General features: G+C 43.4%; 2 long non-coding RNA genes and 1 pseudogene across 2 annotated transcripts; 2 read left to right on the top strand and 1 right to left on the bottom strand.

Annotated features, from left to right (window-relative positions):
- Nucleotides 1-200: 200 nt before the first annotated feature.
- Nucleotides 201-1221, top strand: LOC469429 (glyceraldehyde-3-phosphate dehydrogenase-like; annotated as a pseudogene).
- Nucleotides 1222-4559: 3338 nt separating this feature from the next.
- LOC112208617 (uncharacterized) lies at nucleotides 4560-17556 on the top strand. The gene is made up of 3 exons (XR_002943086.1): nucleotides 4560-4873; nucleotides 8620-8672; nucleotides 17494-17556. It is a non-coding gene; the product is annotated as an uncharacterized LOC112208617 (long non-coding RNA).
- LINC02868 (long intergenic non-protein coding RNA 2868) lies at nucleotides 8508-21038 on the bottom strand. Its single transcript, XR_008546383.1, has 4 exons — nucleotides 20911-21038; nucleotides 20253-20349; nucleotides 9107-9162; nucleotides 8508-8654 (listed from the first exon to the last, which is right to left on the bottom strand). It is a non-coding gene; the product is annotated as a long intergenic non-protein coding RNA 2868 (long non-coding RNA).
- Between the last annotated feature and the right edge of the window lie 510 nt (nucleotides 21039-21548).

The raw sequence follows: 21548 nt of genomic DNA, 5'->3' as shown, positions 1-21548 counted from the left end.
TTGCTTGAACCCGGGAGGCGGGGGTTGCAGTGAGCGGAGATCGTGCCACTGCACTCCAGCCTGGGCGACAGAGCAAGACTCTGCCTCAGTGGGGGGCAGTGAGGGAGGGAAGCAATTAAGAAAATCCCGGCTCTCTGCTCCTCCCATTCAACAGACAGCTGCATCTTCTCGTGTAGCGCCAGCTGCATCCCTGAGACATCATGGTGAAGGTGAAGCCTGGAGTCAATGGATTAGGCTGTATTGGGTGCGTGGTCACCAGGGCTGCTTTTAACTCTGGTAAAGTGGATATTGTCGCCATCAATGACCCCTTCAATGACCTCAACTACATGGTCTACATGTTCCAGTATGATTTCACCCATGGCGAATTCCATGGCACCGTCAAAGCTGAGAACAGGAAGCTTGTCATCAATAGAAATCCCATCACCATCTTCCAGGAGCTAGATTCCACCAGAATCAAATGGGGTGATGCTGGCGCTGCGTATGTTGTGAAGTCCACTGACATCTTCATCATGGAGAAGGCTGGGGCTCATTTGCAGGGGGGAGCCAAAGGGGTCATCATCTCTGCCCCCTCTGCTGATGCCCCCATGTTCATGATGGGCTTGAACCATGAGAAGTAGGACAACAGCCCCAAGATAGTCAGCAATGCTTCCTGTGCCATCAACTGCTTAGCACCGCAGGCCAAGATCATCCATGACAACTTTGGTACCGTGGAGGTACTCGTGACCACAGTCCACACCATCACTGCCACCCAGAAAACTGTGGATGACCCCTCCAGGAAACTGTGTCATAACAGCCGCAGGGCTCTCCAGAACATCAACCTTGCCTCTACTGGCACTGCCAAGCCTGTGGGCAAGGTCATCCCTGAGCTGAATGGGAAGCTCACTGGCATGGCCTTCTGAGTCCCCACTGACAATGTGTTGGCCATGAACCTGACCTGCTGTCTGGAAAAACCTGCCACATATGATGACATCAAGAAGGTGGTGAAGCAGCATCAGAGGGCCCCCTCAAGGGCATCCTGGGCTACACTGAGCACCAGGCTCTCTCCTCCGACTTCAACAGTGACACCCACTCCTCCACCTTTGATACTGGGACTGGCATTGCCTTCAATGACCACTTTGTCAAGCTTATTTCCTGTTATGACAATGAATTTGGCTACAGCAACAGGGTGGTGGACCTCATGGCCCACATGGCCTCCAAGGAGTAAGACCCCCAGACCACCAGCCCCAGTGACAGCATGAGAGGAAGAGAGAGGCCCTCACTGCTGGGGAGTTTCTGCTGCACTCAGTCCCCCATTGCACTGAGAATCTCCCCTCTTCACAATTTCCATGCAGATCCCCTGAAGAGGGAGGGGCCTAGGGAGCCCCATCTTGTCACGTACTATCAATAAAGTCCCCTGTGCTCAGGAAAAAAAAAAAAATCCCGTTTACAATAGCATTGGAAAAAAAAGTTCATTTCTGCTCCTGTTGTCAGCAGCTGCGGCTCTGCTCTGCATGTCTTCTTGTTCCAGGATCCAGCTGTAAAGCAGACCCATCCTGGACACACTGTTTTGTGGCCGAGGGAGAAGAGGGCCCGCAGACCCACGTGGTGCTTCTTCAAGCCACTGCTCACCAGGTGGCACAGGTCACTTCTGCTTACACCCTATTAGCCAAAGCAAGCTCCCTGTCCAGGCCTGAGGGAGTGGGGAGAGGCCCTACGCCTCTGCCATAGGCCACAAAGGGAGGGTAAGGGATAACTGGGGACAAGAATAGGATTTGCCACACTCCCTGTTTTTAAATGTTAGCAACTGAATTGAAAGTATCATAAATGCTGGGCAGAGCCAACTAAAACACAAGAAACCATGAGCCATGGATGTACAACCTCTAATTTAAAAAGTCAGAAATGGAGTGAAAGCCTTGTTCTCTTCCTTGAGACACACACACTACCTCAGTCTCCTGAGTTTAACAGTCCTCTCAAAAAGGAAAAGTGGTTACTTTGCCTTTAACATTATGGGTGAATCTATACTAGTTCCTAGTGTAACCCAGCACCCCTGTTTTTCTAGAGGTGATTTAATTGTTTTTTTCCTTCTCTCTCTCTTCTTTTCTCGTCTCCCTGGCCCCCTTAGCCCTTCAGAAATGCAAATATAACCATTCTCCTCCCCATCACCTGGCTTTCCCTACAGGGCAAGTTTTTCTAACTGTGTGCTCCAAGACAGATCTCTCCTTGAGAGCTGGCAGTCGATTTGCAGACCAAAGCACACCCACCAAGGAATTTTCACATCCAGAAGTTGCCTCGGAACTTCCATCTTCCCAGGGTTGCCTCAGGACTTTCATCCACCAGGAGAGGAAATCGAAAGCACACCCGCTTGGCCACTTTTTCAACTTACTTCTGCCCAGGAAGCGCCAACTCATCACCAAGCTAGGAGGGAGACCCCCTGCCCTTGCTCATTTCCTCCCTTACCTTATAAAAATCCCTGCTTTCTGCTCCCAAAGTGAAGCAGCACATTTTAAGGCAGGACCCTTTGTGCCCCTTCCCCAAGCTAACTTTGGAATCAATTTGCTTTTTTTTGTATCAGACCTTGCTCTTGTTAACTGGACTCCACAAGAGTTGCTGCAGCGAGCAACTAACCTGCATTTTAGTTACACTGGTAATCACTACTTCCTTTTGTAGGTGCTCATAAATTCTCTTTAAACAATTTATTCATAAATATGACCAGAATCTAGGTCATTTGCTGTTCTGTAATCTCCAGAACTCAACTTCTATTTCTTGCACTTAGGACATTTGCCTGGGTCCAGTGCTATGGCACCAGTTTTGCTCACTACAGTCCCACAAAGATTATTGATAGAACTGAGCAATGCATTTGCAAGATCTCTTAGCACCCAAGGGTAAAATGTTTTTGGGCCAAGAAACTTGACACCACTTCCAATTGCATGAAGCTCTTTTACACTCCCTTAACTACTTTTTTATCCTGGACCCTATCATTGTCTTTAAGAACCATATGGGTAGAATCTGGAAGAAACTGCCATTCAAACCAGCATTACTTTTTGTTCAGAAAGAAGATGGTGAATTACTCAGGGTTGTCCAGAGGGACAGAACAAATAGGATACATATATATAAGATACATATACATACGTGTATGTATATATATACACACATATATATACATGCATCCTATACATATATATAGGATACATATACATTTGTATATATACACATATATATACATGTATCCTATTGGTTCTGTCCCTCTGGAGAACCCTGAGTAATTGTATATGTGTGTGTATATATGTATGTGAGTTTATTAGGGAGAATTGGCTCACACAATTACAAAGGCAAAGTCCCACAATAGGGCTTGCAAGCTGGAGAATCAGAAAAACCAGTAGCTTGTCTCAGTCCAAGCCCTAAGCCTCAAAACCAGGAAAGCTGACAGTGCAGCTCCCAGTCTGAGACTGAAGGGCTGACAGCACCCCAGAGGTCACTGGTACAAGTCCCAGAGTCCAAACGCCGAAGAACCTGGAGTCAGATGCCCAAAGGCAGAAGGAGAAAAGGAGGCCTGCTCTAGAAGGGAGAGAGAAAGAGAAAGCCCCAGCAAGCTGCATATGCCCCTTCTGCCTGCTTTCTTCTGCCTGCTTTTTTCTGCCTGCTTTGTTCTGCCGTGCTGGCAGCCAACCAGACAGTGCCCATCCACAGTGAGGGTGGGTCTTCCTCTCCCACTCCACTTACTCATATGTCAGTCTTCTCTAGAAACACCCTCACAGACACACCCAGAAAAAGTGCTTCACCAACCATCTAGGCATCCCTCAAGCCCATCAAGTTGACACCTAATATTAACCATCACAGAATTCATCTGAACAGTCAGCCCTTGGGTCACACTTCATGGGTATTTTTGTTACACACATATGCCTGGAACAAGTGCCCAGTGTGCTCTTTGGAACAATTATAAAGTCATCATTATTCTGGATGATGATTTTAGGTTTGGATGATAAATGTTTTGTTTTGGTCGTGTATGTTTTTGGATATGGTCAAGCCTGAGCTAAGTCTCTATAATTTTCTTGCTTTCCAGGAAGGAGTGAAATATTTCTTAACTCGGTAGGAATGTAGTGAATTACAGTGTTTGCTTATCCTTGCAGAGTGGAGAGTGTTTTTTGCCAGAGCAATTGTTTGCAAGACCAGCCAGCCCAGAGGACTACAGAAGGACATTCAGGCAGAATATTCACCTCTCCCTAGAAGACAGCCTGTAAAAGAGAACTAAGTGTGTTCAATGGACAGTTTCTGCCCTTCAAGTGGCATTATTGAAGTATAATGACCCCAAAGCCCTTGAGACTATTGTGTTCTGATGGGGCTGTTGTACTGGGTGCCACAGGATGAGATCATAGGCCTGGAGTGAGGGCTGGGTTTCCTGGGGGAATAGATGTCCCATCATTGATCACCAGGGAGGAGCAGGTGTTGGGCAGAAATAAGTGCAGGGAGGCAGCTTGAGAATCCCTTCCCCTTTCTGGGTCTTGGGTGGGGTGGGGCTGGGATTCTAGGCAGAGCAGACCTGATTTGAGGGCACTTGCACTGTGTGCAGTTGTGCTGGCTCATGCCACATGACAGGATAGGAGCCCTGTAGGAAGACAGTGCAGCTTTGTCCAACAGAGTGCGGCCAAGCTGTGCACCCAAGGGCTGCCCTTGCTGGGAGAAAGGCATGCCTTTTTCTTGACACAAACGTACCACCTACTAACCGAACCCTTACCTGACAAGGACCTGCCCACCAAGTGGGATCTCTGTCTTCTAATGTATCTGCCTGCCTTGCAGGTGGGGAGAGGCAACACGTTTTTCTATTTTTTTCAGCCTGGTGAAGCTTTTTCTGCCCACAAAGACATCTTCTGCATGCCAAGCCATCAGCCTGCTTAAGGTGGGTACATTTTCATCACTGGGCATTTCTAAATCTGAGTCTGAGGATCCTGAAATTCACAACATCTTTTAATTGTTGTTAGTTATTATCTGCCTTGTTCTTTCTTTCTTTAGCTTTTTAAAAATTAAAATAGAGACAGCATCTCGCTATGTTGCCCAGGCTGGTCTCGAACTCCCAGGCTCAAGCAGTCCAGTCACCCTGGTCTCCCAAGTGTTGGGATTACAGGCATGAGCCACCTTGCGCAGCCCTTTCTTTCACTTTTGAATGTTTATTATACACTTGTTAAAGAGTCAGAGATTTACTGAGCTCCTACTGCCTACCAAAAACTGTTTTAGACCTTGGGGTTACATAAGTGGGGGTGTGGGTGGGGTGCAAAAATTCCTGCGCTTGTGCAGCTTGTGTATTAGAGAGAGGATTGTGCTCTGGGGACTCAGGGAATGCTGTGTCCTGTGCTTAGGATGGAAAGCAAAGGGAAGCCCGGCATCCCTCATCCCAGGTGCTGGCAGCAGCAGAGCTGGCTAGCTATGCCCTGCAAAGGGGTCCGTATCCTGAGTGTCATTAGCATCAGGGGATGATTTGGGGTAGTGAACAAGCATTTGCAGCTCCGCACCCAGAGAGAATCTCAGAAATATCTGAGGAACCCTTTGCGAGGGCTAAATTCTGGTGGGGTATTTAATGGGTGTGTGAAGTCTGCTCAGAGCAATTTTATGTGGCTTTGTTTCCCTCTAATCAGCACTAATTCTGCCCTTTCCAGTCTGAAGATGGGTCTTCTTGACTGAGAACTGGGATGTAAAGTACAATTTGAGGAGTTCTGCCTGTGTTGTGTTGTTTTGTTTTGTTTTGAGACAGAGTCTCGCTCTGTTGCCCAGGCTGGAGTGCAGTGGTGCAATCTCGGCTCACTGCAACCTCCTCCTCCTGAGTTTAAGTGATTCTCCCGCCTCAGCCTCCTGAGTAGCTGGGACTACAGGCATGCATCAGCACGCCTGGCTAATTTTTTTTTATTTTTAGTAGAGACAGGATTTCTCTGTGTTGGCCAGGCTGGTCTCGAACTCCTGACCTCAGGTGATCCACCTGCCTCAGCCTCCCAACATTCTGGGATTACAGGTATGAGCCACCGCACACAGCCTGAATTCTGCCTTCTTGCTATCATCTGTTAACAAAATACAATTAGCCCCAATTAGCCTCCCTTTTCCCTTGAGCTGTCTTCTCATTGAGAGTCTCTTTTCTGAATACTTCTGAACTCTGCTTTCCGAATGGGTTCTGCCTGAGCCCCGGATACCACCAACTTTGCAAAAGCTGGCTCCTCTTAGGGTCCCTATCACTTCCACTTCTGCAGAGCACTTAGGTACAGGGTAGCAGTCCCTCTCATTTCTTTCTTTAAACTATGAAAGATGAAATTGTCAGCATGAGGAGAATTTATCAGACACCCAGGGTCTAGAAGAAGGAGATTCCCAGCTATCCCCACTCGATCTTGCCTCCGTGCCAGCGTTGTCAAATGTGTTGTCAGAAGGCCTGCTCATGCCTTTGAGCCCCGAGGGCAGAGCCACCTGCTTGTGGACAAGCAGGAAGAAAAGCCACAGCTCAGCAGCAGACAGCCATCTGGTGAAATTCCATGCGCAACTTTGTGTCTGCTGGCTCCTGCCCCTCCGTCCATCCACCCCAGCAGACCCCTTCTGGTTTCTAGCCTCTGTTCCTAGGTCCTCCTCTACCTGTGTCTGCCCACTTTTACAACTCTCTTTCTAGATTTGACTCACCTGTGTCACCTGGTTTCTGCTCTTTGACCTTGAACCCATATTTGTCTACTCTTGAGTCAATCCATTTTGCTTCCAGTCCCTGAGCCCAGACGTGCCCACTCCTGGAACTGCCTACCAGGGTCAGCCAGTTGCTGCTGTCTGACTCTTGGCTTTCTATGCCTCCAGGCCCTGATTCTCCCTGCTAGTGAGCTGCATGTGGCTGTCTGCCCCAACCCAGCATGTGGACTGTGATTCTCAGGAGCATGGCTTCCAGGCCTTAAATCTGGCTGCACAACCTCTTGTGCAGACCACAGTCCCCCTTCCCTCTCTCTCCTTACCTTCTCCATTACTCTCTCTACTAATGGTTTGTGGGTTTTCATGCAGGAGCTCTCATCATGGTCTCCTCCACTCCATTCCCTCCTAGCTCTGTCTTTTGAGAAAGGAATGCTGTTCCATTGCTGCCATCCCAGCTGCCTGGACTCAGAGAACCAGCAACAGGCACAAGGGCTTTCCTGAGCTATGATCTCAAGGTCACTTGTATCAGTACCTATACTCTGTTGCCTGTGGTGCAGACATCCAAGACTGCAAAGTTTTATTCTCCCTGGTTATTTTATTTCCTGTGAATTACTGGAGATTTCCTCCATTCTTCTTGTGGTTTCTATTTCTTTTCTTTTATCAGGCTCTATAATTTTGCTGCTGTAGCCAGTGCGTTGTTTTGTACATTCTTGGTTTTAAAAAAATGATGGAAATTCAATTCCAATAAGCGCCAATGGTAGAGAGGATTTGTGGGCTCCTGTAACCAAAACAAGAAGGGCAGAAACAGGGTTGGACATCAGTGGCTGCTAGAACCAGAAGCTGGAGGCTCTCGGGACACACTCTCCTCACCCTTTGTTCCTGCTTGCTGCAGGCAGCTCTATGCTCTCTGGCTGGCTTTCCTCTCAGGCTGGAGGCATGGATGCCAGCAGTTCCCATCTCACATGTTTCCAGTTTTGCATCCAACAGGGCAGGACTTGCTTCTTGGTTCAAAACACCTTTGAAAGCACCTGGTTAGGCCAAGTACGGTGGCTCATGCCTGCAATCCCAGCACTTTGGGAGGGCAAGGCGGGTGGATCACCTGAGGTGGGGAGTTCGAGACCAGCCTGACCAACATGGAGAAACCCCGTCTCTACTAAAAAGACAAAATTAGCCAGGCGTGATGGCACATGCGTGTAATCCCAGCTACTCGGGAGGCTGAGGCAGGAGAATCGCTTGAACCTGGGAGGCGGAGGTTGCAGTGAGCTGAGATTGCACCATTGCACTCCAGCCTGGGCAACAAGAGCAAAACTCCATTTCAAAGAAAAAAAAAAGCACTTGGTTAATATCTTGGAATATTAGGTCATCTTACAGTCCAAGGGAAAATGAGAGAAGCCCTTACAGAGCTTCATCATTGGGGGGATGTTCCTAAGTGAAAGGATGTCAGTGCCAGAAAGAAGGAGTCTTGGCAGATGATAAATGTCCACTGCAGACCAAGATTAAATACATCTTGGCTCTGACCATCTCTCATCTCTTTCCCTCTAAGTGCTCTTCCCCAAGTTAGGAGAAATCTTCTTTTCCAGAAGTCTTTCTGTTTGACAACTTGGTTATGGAGAATGTGACCCCAGTACACAAAGATTTCTGTGGGTAAAATGTGGAAGGAATACATATTGACAACAATGGTGGTGAAAAGAGAGAGGGAGAGGAGGATCAGAGTACACTGTAGTTTTCACATGCCGCTCAGCAAATCTAGACCAAGTCTCTAGCAACATTTTCATTGACATAAGCTAACTCAAGCACATCTTTGGGCTTTCATTATAACTGTGAGTGGATACCTGTTATAGAGACAGGCGGTTAGCGCTAGAGCAATGGTTTTCAGAGTTTCAGATGCAGCAGAACAATCTTTATTCATCACAAAGAAAATAGCATGAACTTTAATATGTAGAACAGATCAGACCAGTTATACTGTAATTGAAGTTTCCCTTCTGCTACCCTCCACAGGAACCTGAGCTCCACAGGACTCAATGAAAAAGCAACTGTAACAGAAGAGATAGGTAAGTTATGTTCTCTGTTTACTTTGTTTATGTCTGAATTTACTTTGAAATGCTTCAGCACTGGCAGTGTGATTTGCTGTATATGTTATTTAGATGTAATCTGCACCCAAGGGATGATAACTTACTGTAATTGGGAATGCATACTCCAGGGATGGTTAGCTAATATTTACCAAAGCAGCAGACAACAGAGAAAATGAGAGCCAAGTGAAAGGAGAAATCCCTTATAAAATCATCAGATCTTGTCAGACTTATTTACCACCATGAGAACAGTATGGGGGAAATCACCCCCATGATTCAATTATCTCCCCCCAGGTCCCTCCTACAACATGTGGGAATTATGGGAGCTGCAATTCAAGATGAGATTTGGGTGGGGACATAGCCAAAACGTATCACCCGATAACAAGGTTAAGAAGGGGAAGAGGCAACATCCTCACCTGCTCAAGGTTGGATCCAACTTTTGTGGGGCCTGAGGCTTACATACCTTCAGGGTCTTCTTTGAAAAAGAAATATTAAAAATTACAAATACAAAATTATCTATGAAAATGAATGTTTATACAGAATGAGAAAAAATGACTTCAAATTTTTTTTTTTTTGAGATGGAGTCTCTGTTGCCCAGGCTGGAGTGCAATGGCGTGATCTCAGCTCACTGCAACCTCCACCTCCAGGGTTCAAGATATTCTCCTGCCTCAGCCTCCCTAGTAGCTGTGATTACAGGCATGAACCACCATGCCTGGGTAATTTTTGTATTTTTATTAGAGACGGGGTTTCACCATGTTGGCAGCTGCTCTTGAACTCCTGACCTCAGGTGATCCACCTGCCTTGCCCTCCCAAAGTGCTGGGATTACAGGCGTGAGCCACTGTGCCTGGCCGATGACTTCAAATTTTAAAAAGTTTACAAATACCACAAAAATCCCCCAAATAACACAGTATTTCTATTAACTAATGGTTGATATGGCTGTGTAATATATTTTCTTATGTTTTTTGCTGCTTCCTCTTCGATGGCCTCTTCATGTCACCAGCATGTTGTAATACTTTCTATAGAGAGAATAAAATAATTTGGTGCTTCCTCTAACTTGGTTGATCAAAATTTTTCCCATGTTAATTTTTAAGATTCATAAAACATGCAACTTCAATAGACAAGTTCACTCTTTGTAGTTCTTCCACAAGGTTGTGCACTATAAACAGAAAAATTCTGATGAATTTAGTTTTGCATAATATCTTCACAAAAGAAAACATCATGGAGTGTTTATAATTGTATACACTGCATATAGAGCACACTCCTGACAGAATGTCCTTTACTAGAAATGGATGAGAACAGAATCCTCCACTTAGAATTGTTTATGTCTTAATGGAAAGACACTTCCAGAGATTAGTTTCTGGCTTTGCACAATTAAAACCTTGTTTCTTCCCCACTCCCTGTAAGGATCCAGTGCTGGGTGCCATAGCATAGGTTCATGTTCATAGGTACTCTGGTTCTGTATCTTCCTGTTATATCACTTGGTAAGTTTGCCCCGTGGGTGGTAAGAATATTCCTGCACAGGACAGCTAGGAATAAGTTAACTATACATGGAAATGTCTGCAAACCACATAAATACCTCCCACTAAACCTCAGCTAAATGTATCACCAACTCAACTTTCCTTGACTAGATCCCCAAAATGCTTACAGTCACTCCCCACCACCTGAAAGGGGAGACTGGCTGAAAGAAATTCATAATGGAAAGAGAGAGTGCCTTATTCCATTGTGGTTCATATCTGTCCCTTGCAAAATTTATAAAACCATCTACCATATAAACAGATGGCTGGGGACTCTCCCAGGGCCTTGGAAGTGGTCCATCACATGAGAGCTCTGATATTTAGCTTCATTTGTTTCATAATACAATGTCTCTCCACCAAACTATAGAGGGTCACCAATATTTACCTTGGGAACAGCCAGTTGAATTAGGTGGGTTTGCAACAAAGGGAATAAACGGAAGACAGGCTTTTTCTATTTATAAGCTTCTGCTTATAATCATCAGCAAAACAGTCACACATAAAATAACTGCCAAAAACTTAACAAAACTACATGGCCAAAAGTGCAATTTAATGTAGTAGAAATGAAATACAAATTACAACAAAGGGCGGGTGAATAAAGAGGGTGGATGGATTAATCATAGGAGGTTTTCTGGAAAAGATGAGTTTGAAATAGCTTTTGTAAGGAGTGAGGCATAGAAAGAAAGGAGAAAATGCATTTGAGGAAGGCCTGAAAGGTCTAAATACACTGAAGAACATCAAATTGTATATAGGGATCAGCTGAAAATTGACTGGAAAGGTGTGTTCATGAAAAACAGCATAAAATTAAATTTTAATAAGACTGTTTATGGTCAGAACGAAGTAACTAGCGCACATCTAGTCAACCAAGTGTCAGCAACTAGAAAACTACACAAAAATATTAATATCTGAAATAGTTATTTTCAGTTATTGAACAATAGGCATTTCAGGCGTGAGATCTCAGAGAGATGAGAAACAAGTGAGGTGAGCCCTGCCATAGCCCTAGCCTTTTATTTCAATGCATTTTCTGGACCAGTTGCAGGAAAGGGGAATTCAATCAGAGTATGGCAGTCTCATTGACTCAAAAAGTCAGAGACTGGAGTTCAGGAAGGCTGAGGCAGCTGGGTGGAACTTGTGAGACAGAGTAGCAGAGTGAAAGAGCAACACAGAATAAGTTCCAGAAATCTGCAGAGGATCCTCTTGAATCTTTGGCTAAATAATAAGATGTATATGTTTAAAGTGAAACTCCATAAACCCTGGGAAATAATAAATGATTAAGGAAAGATAAATTATGGGGAACTATAAACTGAGCAACTACCAGAGCTTGCACAGGATTGGGAGATACTTGAGTTCAGGCCAGCCAGAACAGAAAGACCTCATTGCGTACTTGATGCATTCAGGTGAAATCCCAGAAACAGTATGTCTTACTAGTAGGGCTAAACTAGTCCTAGAGCAAAGGATACTCTAGACTCTCTCTAAAAAAGCCTCAAAGGGATAAAGCTGATCTGAAATTAATTTATTGCAAGAACAAAAATCAATAAGTTTTAAAGAAACACAAGAAAATTTAGGCAAACAATGGAATATTCACAATTGCCAGTATCCAGTCAAAATTATTAGACATGCCATAAGCAAGAAGTGTAACCCATAATGAAAGGGAAAATCAGACAATAGAAGCGGATCTAGAAATGACAAAGATGGAATTAGCAAACAAGGGCTTTAAAACAACGATTATAAATTTGTTCAAGCAATTAAGGGAAAACAGGAACGTAATAAATAAGTAAATGGAAATCATTAAAAGAAACAGACCAGGCACGGTGACTCACACCTGTAATCCCAGAACTTTGGAAGGCTGAGGCAGGTGGATCACCTAAGATCAGGTGTTCAAGGCCAGCCTGGCCAACATGGTAAAACCCGTCTCTACTAAAAACAGAAAAAATTAGCTGGGTGTGGTGGCAGGCCCCTGTAATCCCAGCTACTTGGGAGGCTGAGGCAGGAGAATCGCTGGAACCTGGGAGGCAGAGGTTGCAGTGAGCTGAGATCGCGCCATTGCACTCCAACCTGGGCAGTAACAGTGAAACTCCATCTCAAAAAAAAAAAAAAAAAAAGAAAAAGAAAAAGAAACAAATCAGCCATCTAAAGCTAAAAAATACCCCAATATCTAAAATAAAAAGCCCACTAGGCAGATTTAAAAGCAGATTCTACATTATAGAAGAAAAAAATTAATAAAAGACACATTATATAAACCCTAGAGCAAAGTATTAAAAAAGTTATAGCTAATAAGACAATAGTGAAAATAAAATGAAAAAATAAATTTTTTAACTCAAAAGAAGGGAGAGAGAAAGGAAAACGAAACAAAGAAAAAAATGAAACCAATAAGTCAATAGTTAACTGATTTAACACAGCCATATCAAGAATTGCATTAGGTAAAAATGGACCAAAATCATCTATTAAGAGGTATTATTATACTTGGTAGAAAAGTATAGTAGGACCAAAATCATCTATTAAGAGATACTATTATACTTGGTAGAAAAGCAACATCCAACTATATGTTTTCTACAAGGCTTAGTTTTTTAATACAAAGATACATACAGGTAAAAGTTAAAGAACAGAAGATATACCCGGCAAATATTAATTATAAAGCTAGAGTGGCCACTTTGAAATCTGACAAAGTAGACTTCATAAGAAATATTTCCAGGCTGGGCGCGGTGGCTCACGCCTGTAATCCCAGCACTTTGGGAGGCCGAGGTGGGCAGATCAGGAGGTCAGGAGATTGAGACCATCCTGGCTAACACGGTGAAACCCCGTCTCTACTAAAAATACAAAAAATTAGCTGGGCATGGTGGTGGGTGCCTGTAGTCCCAGCTACTCGGGAGGCTGAGGCAGGAGAATGGCGTGAACCCGGGAGGCAGAGCTTGCAGTGAGCTGAGATCGTGCCACTGCACTCCAGCCTGGGCGACAAAGCAAGACTCCATCTCAAAAAAAAAAAAAAAAAAAAAAAGAAATACTTCCAGATTAAAGGGAAATATTTCATCATGAAAAAAGGGTCAATTGATCAAGAATACTTACAATATTCAATGTATGAGCACCTAACAACAAAGTTTGGACATACACAAAGAAAAAACTGACAGAACTGAAAGAAAAAACACACAAATACAAAAGTATAGTTTGAGATTTTTAATAACCCCCTCTCAGTAGTTGATAGAACAAAATTTAAAACAAGAAAGTAAAAACTATCTTCTGTTTTTTGTAGTCCCTCCCCAACCAAACTCCCAATACTATGCCAGTCATCAATTCCAAGCTAATGTTTGATGAATGAAAAAAATCCTCAAAATAAGCTTTGTTTTCCATTAAAGAGAAAACAACCCCTAAAAATAAAAAATAAACTTCTACTAGCAAGACGGATAAAGAAAGAAAAAGCAAAAACACAAAAATAAATATTAATAATAAAAGAAGGGACATCATTATAAGTCTTATAGACATTAAAAAATAAAAAGGGGATATTATGAACCACTTATGCCAACAAATTAAAAAGTTTAGTTGAAATGGATAATTCCTTTGAAAACATGAATAACTCAAATTGACACTAGAAGAAATAGAAAATTTCAACAATTCTATGTTAAGCCTAAATAAATTGGATTTATAACTTAAAATCTTCTGACAAAGTGGACTCTGGGCCTAGATAGATTAAATAATGAATTCTATCAAACATTTAAAAAGGAAATAATACCAATCTTAAGCAAAATCTTTCAGAAAATAGATGGGGAAGAAATACTTCCCAACTCATTTTATGAAGTCACCATTATTCTAATAACAAAACCAAAGACATTAAAAGAAAATTATAGTCTAATTCCTTATGAACATAGCATAGATAAAAAATTCTTAACAAACTATTAGCAACTAGAATCCAGAAATACAATTAAAATGATAATACATCATGACTGAATGGAGTTTATTCCAGGCATGCAAGGTTATTTAACATTTGAAAATCAATCATTGTCATTCATCACATTAATAGAATAAAAAAGAAAAATCCTAAGATCATTTACAACAATGCAGAAAAATCATCTGATGAAATTCAGTGCCTTGTCATGATATTTAAAACTCAGTAAACTAGGAATAAAAGACAACCATCTTAACCTAATAAAGGAATCAATGAGAAACCTGAGCAAATACTGTAAATTAATATTGGAAGACTCAACATTTTCCCATTGATATTGAGATCCAGGCAAGAATGTTTGTTTTTTCTCTTCTATTCAACATTAATATTGGTGTCCCACCAGTAAAATAAGACAAAAAAAAAAAATCTTACAGATTAGAAAAACAGAAGTTAAACTTTTTTTATTCACATAGTACACAGTTTTCTTTTCTTTTCTTTTTTCTTTTCTTCTTTTAGTTAATAGAGATGAGGTCTTGCTGTGTTGCCCAGGTTGGTCTCAAACTCATGGCCTCAAGCAGTCCTCCCACCTCAGCCTCCCAAAGTGCTAAGATTACAAGCATGAGCCACCATGCCCAGCCATGTACATAATTTTCTATCTAGAAAATACTAACAAGTCTACCCTGAATGGCTACTACATTAATAAGTGAATTTAGTAAGGTTGTAGAATACAAAGTCAACATAAAAAATCAATTGTATTTCTGTATACAAGCAACAAATAAGTGAGACATTAAAATGTAAAACATCATTTACAATAGCATCAGAAATAGATAATATTTTGGAATTAATTTAACTAAGCATGTATAGGACCTATGCTAAAAACTACAAAAAAACTACTGAAAGAAATTAAAGACATTTAAAAAATGGAGACACATACCTGTTTGTGAATTGGAAAACTCAATATTGTTATGCTGTCCATTCTCATCACATTGATATATAGATTATATGCAACCCCAATCAAAATCCCAGCAGGCATTTTTTCTTTAAGCAATTGTAATACTGAACCTAAAATTTGTAAGAAATTAAAATAGCCTATGTTAGCCAAAACAATTTTGAAAAAGAAGTTCAAAACTGAAGGACTTAATTTGATTTCAAGACTTACTTTAAAGCTACAGTAATCAAGAAGTATTGCCTCTGGCTGCTTCCTCATTATGATGGCAGAGTTGAGTAGTTGTAACAGGAACCATATGGCCCAGAAGGCCTAAAATCCTATCTGGCCTTTCACAGAAAGAGTTTGCTGACCTCTATGATACATGATGCTCATGTGTAAGACACTCCTATCTATAATTCCTGGCCTACCTGGTATTATTCCACCACTTTCTCTGTTACTCATTATAGCATATTAAAGTGCACATGAGGGAAAATAATTTTAGAAATAATATTTAATCCCTTCTAATTTATTTAAAATCAAAATTGTTCATAGATTTTGGCACTTTATGGTTAATAATATGTTATTTGCAATATCCCTTACAACTGTATACAAAGCCATAGTGGAAAACCAGTCCTACCAGGATGAAGATAATTACACATTAAATTTGTATTGTATGTAAATATGTATATGAGGCATTATAAGCATTATTTGACCCATTTTTTAAATGAGGAGGCTGACTGGCAAATGCATCTATTAGAGCCTGCAGAAAGTGAGGAAGGCATGATTAGGAAAAACAGACCAATTGGACAGTGGAATTAATAGGTTCAAATTGGTGATAGATTGGACATAGGTAATGAAGACAAGAAAGTATTGGAAAAGTAATTTTGAGAGTTGTTGTGAATCTGGGTTTTTAGACAGGGTTGCCATTGACCTGGTAGGAAAATTGTGAAAAAACATTTATTTCGCCACTGAGAGCAGATTGATTATGAGTTCCATTTCTAATTGCTTAAAGTGGTGCTTTCCAAATTAATGGATTTACAGAGTACCTGGTCATCTTGTTAGAATGCAGATTCTGATTCAGTAGTTTTGCGACAAGGCCCAAGATTCTGCATTTCCAATAAGCTTCCAGGTGATTCTGATGTGACTGGTTCAGGAACCACACTTTTTTAGAAAGGCATTAAATGTGACTAAAGGAAATCCAAGTGTAGATTTCTTCTGGAAGGTAAGAGGAGGGTCCTGACAGGGAATACTGTTTATGCAGTTGGAAAGAACCTATTTGTCTTCTCTAGAGGCAAGATACATAACTAAGGGCCTGTAATCTTGAGGAGATTCTCAGTGCAGAGAAGAGAAGGATCCAGAACAATCAAGGAGACAGAATAAGAGCTATCAGAAAACTAGAAGAACCAGGAGCATTTAACGTCATTAAGGAATCCTATGGAATATTGAATTTCAAGGAGTCAATCAATGAATTCCAACATGCAACTCATTCATCACACAATCTTTCCTGGCCCCCTTTCTTTGCCTCCTTTGGTCTTTTTTCCAGCGCTGTCTAGAATGTAGTAGATGCTTACTGGACTGTCTGTCCAAAGCTTCCCCACTCCTTTTTTTTTTTTTAGGAAAGCCTCCCATCATCAATATGACTACCATAAGAGCTGCCATGTTTTTATGTGACTCTCTGTCCTCTTCCTACAGTTGATTGGTCCAGGCATGGACACCTGATCCCAGCTCAACCAATCATAAATTTCTTCTCTGGGATTATTCAAACTAGGATTCTACAGAGACAAAAGTTGTCAGGTGCAAAACAGTCTTTATAATAGGAAAAGTCGTTTGGCACAAAATCTACTAGTCCTAATATGCAGCCATGTTAGGAGCCAGTAGAGAGAAAAAGTAAAGACAGGTGATGGAAGACAGTCCTAGAAGTGTTCCAGTTTTTGTTCCAACTGTTCCCAAGCCCAATTACTTTCGTTCCTTTCCCATGATTTGGTTATTCAATGTTCCCTTCAGTGACCCAGAAAATTCCCCCTGTTGCCTAAGTGAGTTTGAGTCACTTGCAACAGAATCCTGACTAATACATGGCAAACTTTATCACCACTCATTTTGTCTTATACACCATCTTCCTTTGCGCCCCTGCACCCTGTTGACTGCAGCTTTCCCAGGTTTTTCCTCAGAATGACACCAGGCCAAAACCAGCTGCTGGGCAAGGACCATAAACCCCACTGTTGGTCTTGGTGGATGTTAATGTGTCACTGAACACCAATGTACCAAATCGATGTATTCATGGCAACAGCCGAAAAGAGCCCACAAAAGTCTAATCTTTGGCACACTGGGGGCTTCACTGGCAGATTGTTAAGACCCTGGGGGCAAAACTTAATTTGCATAAGTATTTGCAATGCACAATTTCCTTTTTATTCATTTACACTAAATTAAGTTCATTTTGGAATCCCCAAAGTTATTGCTGTTGACTTCTCTCCCCTTACTTTATGTTCTAGGTGTATTTCCCCAAAACTGAAAGCCATTTTCATCTCTTGTTTTCTGGATGCCTCAGATCCCAGGTGAGGTTTTATCCCTCCACAGTTCTTTAAGATTAGCAAATTAAATTAACTCCTTAACTGCTGGGAAATTTAAAAAACAAAAAAACTGCTGTTTTGCAAAAATGCAAATATTATTAGAACGCCCTACTCTCTTCCCTACCCCCAACACACACACACACACACACACACACACACACACACACACACTGGCACGCACACAGGCCTGGCTGCGCTCGAGAAGCCCACTTCCACCACCCCTTCTGCAGACAGAAATGCTGGCATTCGTAAGCTGTCACACTGAGGAAGACAGCAGCTGTGTTATTCCATGATTTATAGAACAGATTTGCATTTCCTTGCCTTTGAAGCTTGCCTATAATCTGACACATAAATATTTGAAAGACAGGATGGTGGAAACAGACCTAAGCAGCTTAATCGAACACTTGGCAGGTAGAGGACTTGGGCTGGTGTTCATTTCAAACACCCCCTTGCCCTGAGGCCTCTTGGTGTGTGTGTACAAAATTGAAATTCGGTGCTCAAACCCAAACCTACAGTCACAATTCCACTTGAAGGAAAAGTCAGAAGAATGCCCCTCTGAAAGCAGGTTTTGTTTCGTCTGGTCTCCTGAGGCAAAAGCCCAGTAGTCTTCCTTAAATTCTGCTCCAGGAAGCAGGAAGCAGGGAGCATAAGTGTCTCAACCACTCCAGAAGCCCCAAGTGTGCTCATGCAGGGACAGGAGCTCTGCCCTGCCTCACAGAGGCCCTGAGGCCACAGAGAGGCACTTTCACCAGTGAGGAGGCACATTCCTGTCCTGGAGACCAGTCATAGCTCTGGCTGCCCCAGAGAACCAGGATTCCCTGGAAGGGGATCAGGCAAGCCTTCGATTTTCCATGCATCCACCTTCATGCAGCTTTTCCCAAAATATCGTATGGAGAACACTTTTTGAAGTTCATGTTAAATGGCCACAGTCACACTGCTTTTTTTTTTTTTTTTTTTTTTTGAGACAGAGTCTCGCTCTGTCACCCAGGCTGGAGTGCAGTGGCGCGATCTCAGCTCACTGCAAGCTCTGCCTCCCGGGTTCATGCCATTCTCCTGCCTCAACCGCCTGAGTAGCTGGGACTACAGGCACCTGCTACCACGCCCAGCTAATTTTTTGTATTTTTTTTTTAGTAGAGACAGGGTTTCACTGTGTTAGCAAGGATGGTTTCGATCTCCTGACTTCGTGATCCGCCCCCCTCAGCCTCCCAAAATGCTGGGATTACAGGCGTGAGCCACCACACCCGGCCAACAGTCACAGTGCTTTTTTAGCCCATTATAAGCTGTAAGTCCTGCAGGAAAAATAACAGTCTAAGTTGATTTAATCTGATTATTTAAATGAAAAATACGCACTTTTATTTTCACAGTAGTTCTATTAATATACTATTGGAGAATTAAAAAAAAGAAAATTGGCCAGGCACGGTGGCTCATGCCTGTAATCCCAGCACTTTGGGAGGCCGAGGTGGGCAGATCACCTGAGGTCGGAAGTTTGAAACCAGCCTGACCAACATGGAGAAACGCATCTCTACTAAGAATACAAAATTAGCTGGGCGTGGTGGCAGGCACCTGTAATCCCAGCTACTCGGGAGGCTGAGGCAGTAGAATTGCTTGAACCCGGGAGGCAGAGGTTGTGGTGAGCCGAGATTGCGCCATCACCCTCCAGCCTGGGCAAAAGGAGCAAAACTCCATCTCACACAAAAAAAGGAAAATTATGCCCTAGTCTGATTCAATAAATATGTGTTGATCCCGCATATGTGCTCAAGGAGGCTAGCCACAAAGGTGTCTTCACACTCAAGACAGCCCAAGAATGCCACTCATGGCCTAGGTGTCTTATCAGAAGTTCTACAAGGTAGAGGGTGGGCAGGGGAACAGAAAGAAGAGGCTCTTGAATGTAAAGGACCTTTTATAAAATTCAAAAGGGACAAGGGCAGAAGGCACACTGAATGGAGACCCAGACTGAAAGTCAGGAAACAGGGTCAGTCTAGCTCTGCCATGAGGTCCATGTTCTTGGTCCAACCACTTCACCTCTCTGGGCCTCTGTTTTCTCATCTGCAAAATGAAGCAGTTGACCTAATAGCCTCCAAAGTTTCTTTCATGCTGATATTCTATAGCAGGCTGGGGCTAAATTTAGATTTAGATTTGTCCAAATGATGGAATGACCTCTTTTCCCATCACTTCCCAGATGTCTACCTGGATTCTGGAGCTCCAGGAAAGAACCCCCCTGTGTTCACAACGGCGGTCCCTGGTGCCTGCAGAACTTAGGACAGGGAATTGGGGAGGTGGGGTGGTTAGGGACAAAACCCAAATATGGACTCCTTAAGAGAAATTTCAACCTTAAAAAGAAAGGAATCTGTCCCAGGCAGCAGCACAGTTGCAATTCAGAGGAAGCTGCGGTTCCGAGTGTAGGGTGGTGGACTCTACTGTAATCAGCCACCCTAATCAGCCACCCTGAAGTCAAGCAGACATCTGGGGTGTCTCACCAATCTCCCAGCCCCTAGAATGCCAAACAACCCTGCTCTGAGGCCCTGTAGGATTATCACATGGGGGTCAGGGAGCTACTCTCCTTCAATAATTCCAAGCAAAATGCCTAGAGCCAAAAGTCCAGGAAGACTAAGCACTTTGCGGATTTGAGTGAGAAATCCCCAGGGACTTCCATAGAAACTGGGAGTCTCAGAAATACCTACCAGGTTGGTTTCCTGAGGCAGTGAGCCAGGGAAGGAGGACTGATGGTGATGTTGCCTCATTTGGATGCTCCATGAGCCTACGCAAGTTTCACAAAAGCTTCAAAGGAAAACAAAATATCAAATGAATCCAGTAACAACATTCTGGGGAAAAGCCTACCTGGAAGAGGGACAAAAAGGGATGAGTTTCCAGAGGAAGCCTAGGGAGGATGCCTGATGTCACTGCTGACAGAGGAAGCAGGAGGACTCAGCGCTCTCTGGACTGACCAGGCTGTGATGGGTGTGGCAGGCCAGAACTGGACAGGATCATTAAAACCCTCGGAGAGGTTTTCACTGCAAGAAAGAAGAGCTACCAGGCCTGGAGGGGAATAAGATTGGGGACCCAGGCTGCCAGTGAACTTATGCCCACCCAGAAACTCGGCTGCAGAAAAGTGGTAGAGGTTATTACACCAAACTGAGAATTACAGTCTCTGCCTCCTCAGCCCCTGGCAGAGCTGCCACACATGGCAGCAGCACTATCCTGCCTCCAGGTGAAATAGGAGCCACTGGGATCACCCACCACGCTGCAGGAGCTATGAGGCGTACAGGAGCATGGGGAAGGGATATCAACACACATAAACAAAGTAGTTCCATCCTTGCCTTATGTCTGTCTTTTTTATACCTCCGTAGATGTGGCCAACAAAATTGCTCCATAAATTGGACACTGCCCAAAGAAGTCTTTAACGCCATTCCTGGGTTCTTTGTCAGAACCATGGTGGCTTTTCCTGTCTTCACAGAGCTAAGCCCATTGTTTTGTGGTCCCTGCAGCTGTACCTCTGACCTGGGTGGAGCTGCATGTCTAGGCAGGAGAGGCTTGGGAAGCTAGAGTTGTTGCTGGTGATCTGTTTTCAGCTTGGGGCAGGAGCCAGGCTGGGTGCCAGAAGCAACTTTTGATTAGTCATTAGGCACAGACTTTGCTTCAGCCACATAGCCACCTCATTCCTGCCTCAGGGCCTTTGCACTTGCTGTTGGCTCTGCTTGGAGTCCTCTCTCTTGATCTGCACTGGACTTGTTGCTCCCTACTTCATCAAACGTTACCTTCTCAGAAGGACCTTCCATGTCCACCTCCAGTGCAGGCCCTGTTCACACTCTGTCCACTGCTCTGCTGATTTCCTTATGATAGTTACGGCACTCTACAAGGATTTGTTTATTTGTTTACATGTCGCCACCGTCTCTTTCCCTACGGGAACGTCTGGAACCTTAGCTCCACCAGGGTCATCTGAAGGCTCCCAGGGTGACCCACACAGACCAGACCCCAGC

This window comes from Pan troglodytes, chromosome 1, assembly GCF_028858775.2.
Source record: "Pan troglodytes isolate AG18354 chromosome 1, NHGRI_mPanTro3-v2.0_pri, whole genome shotgun sequence".
Classification (NCBI taxonomy): domain Eukaryota; kingdom Metazoa; phylum Chordata; class Mammalia; order Primates; family Hominidae; genus Pan; species Pan troglodytes.
This window is presented reverse-complemented; position numbering and strand designations above follow the sequence as displayed.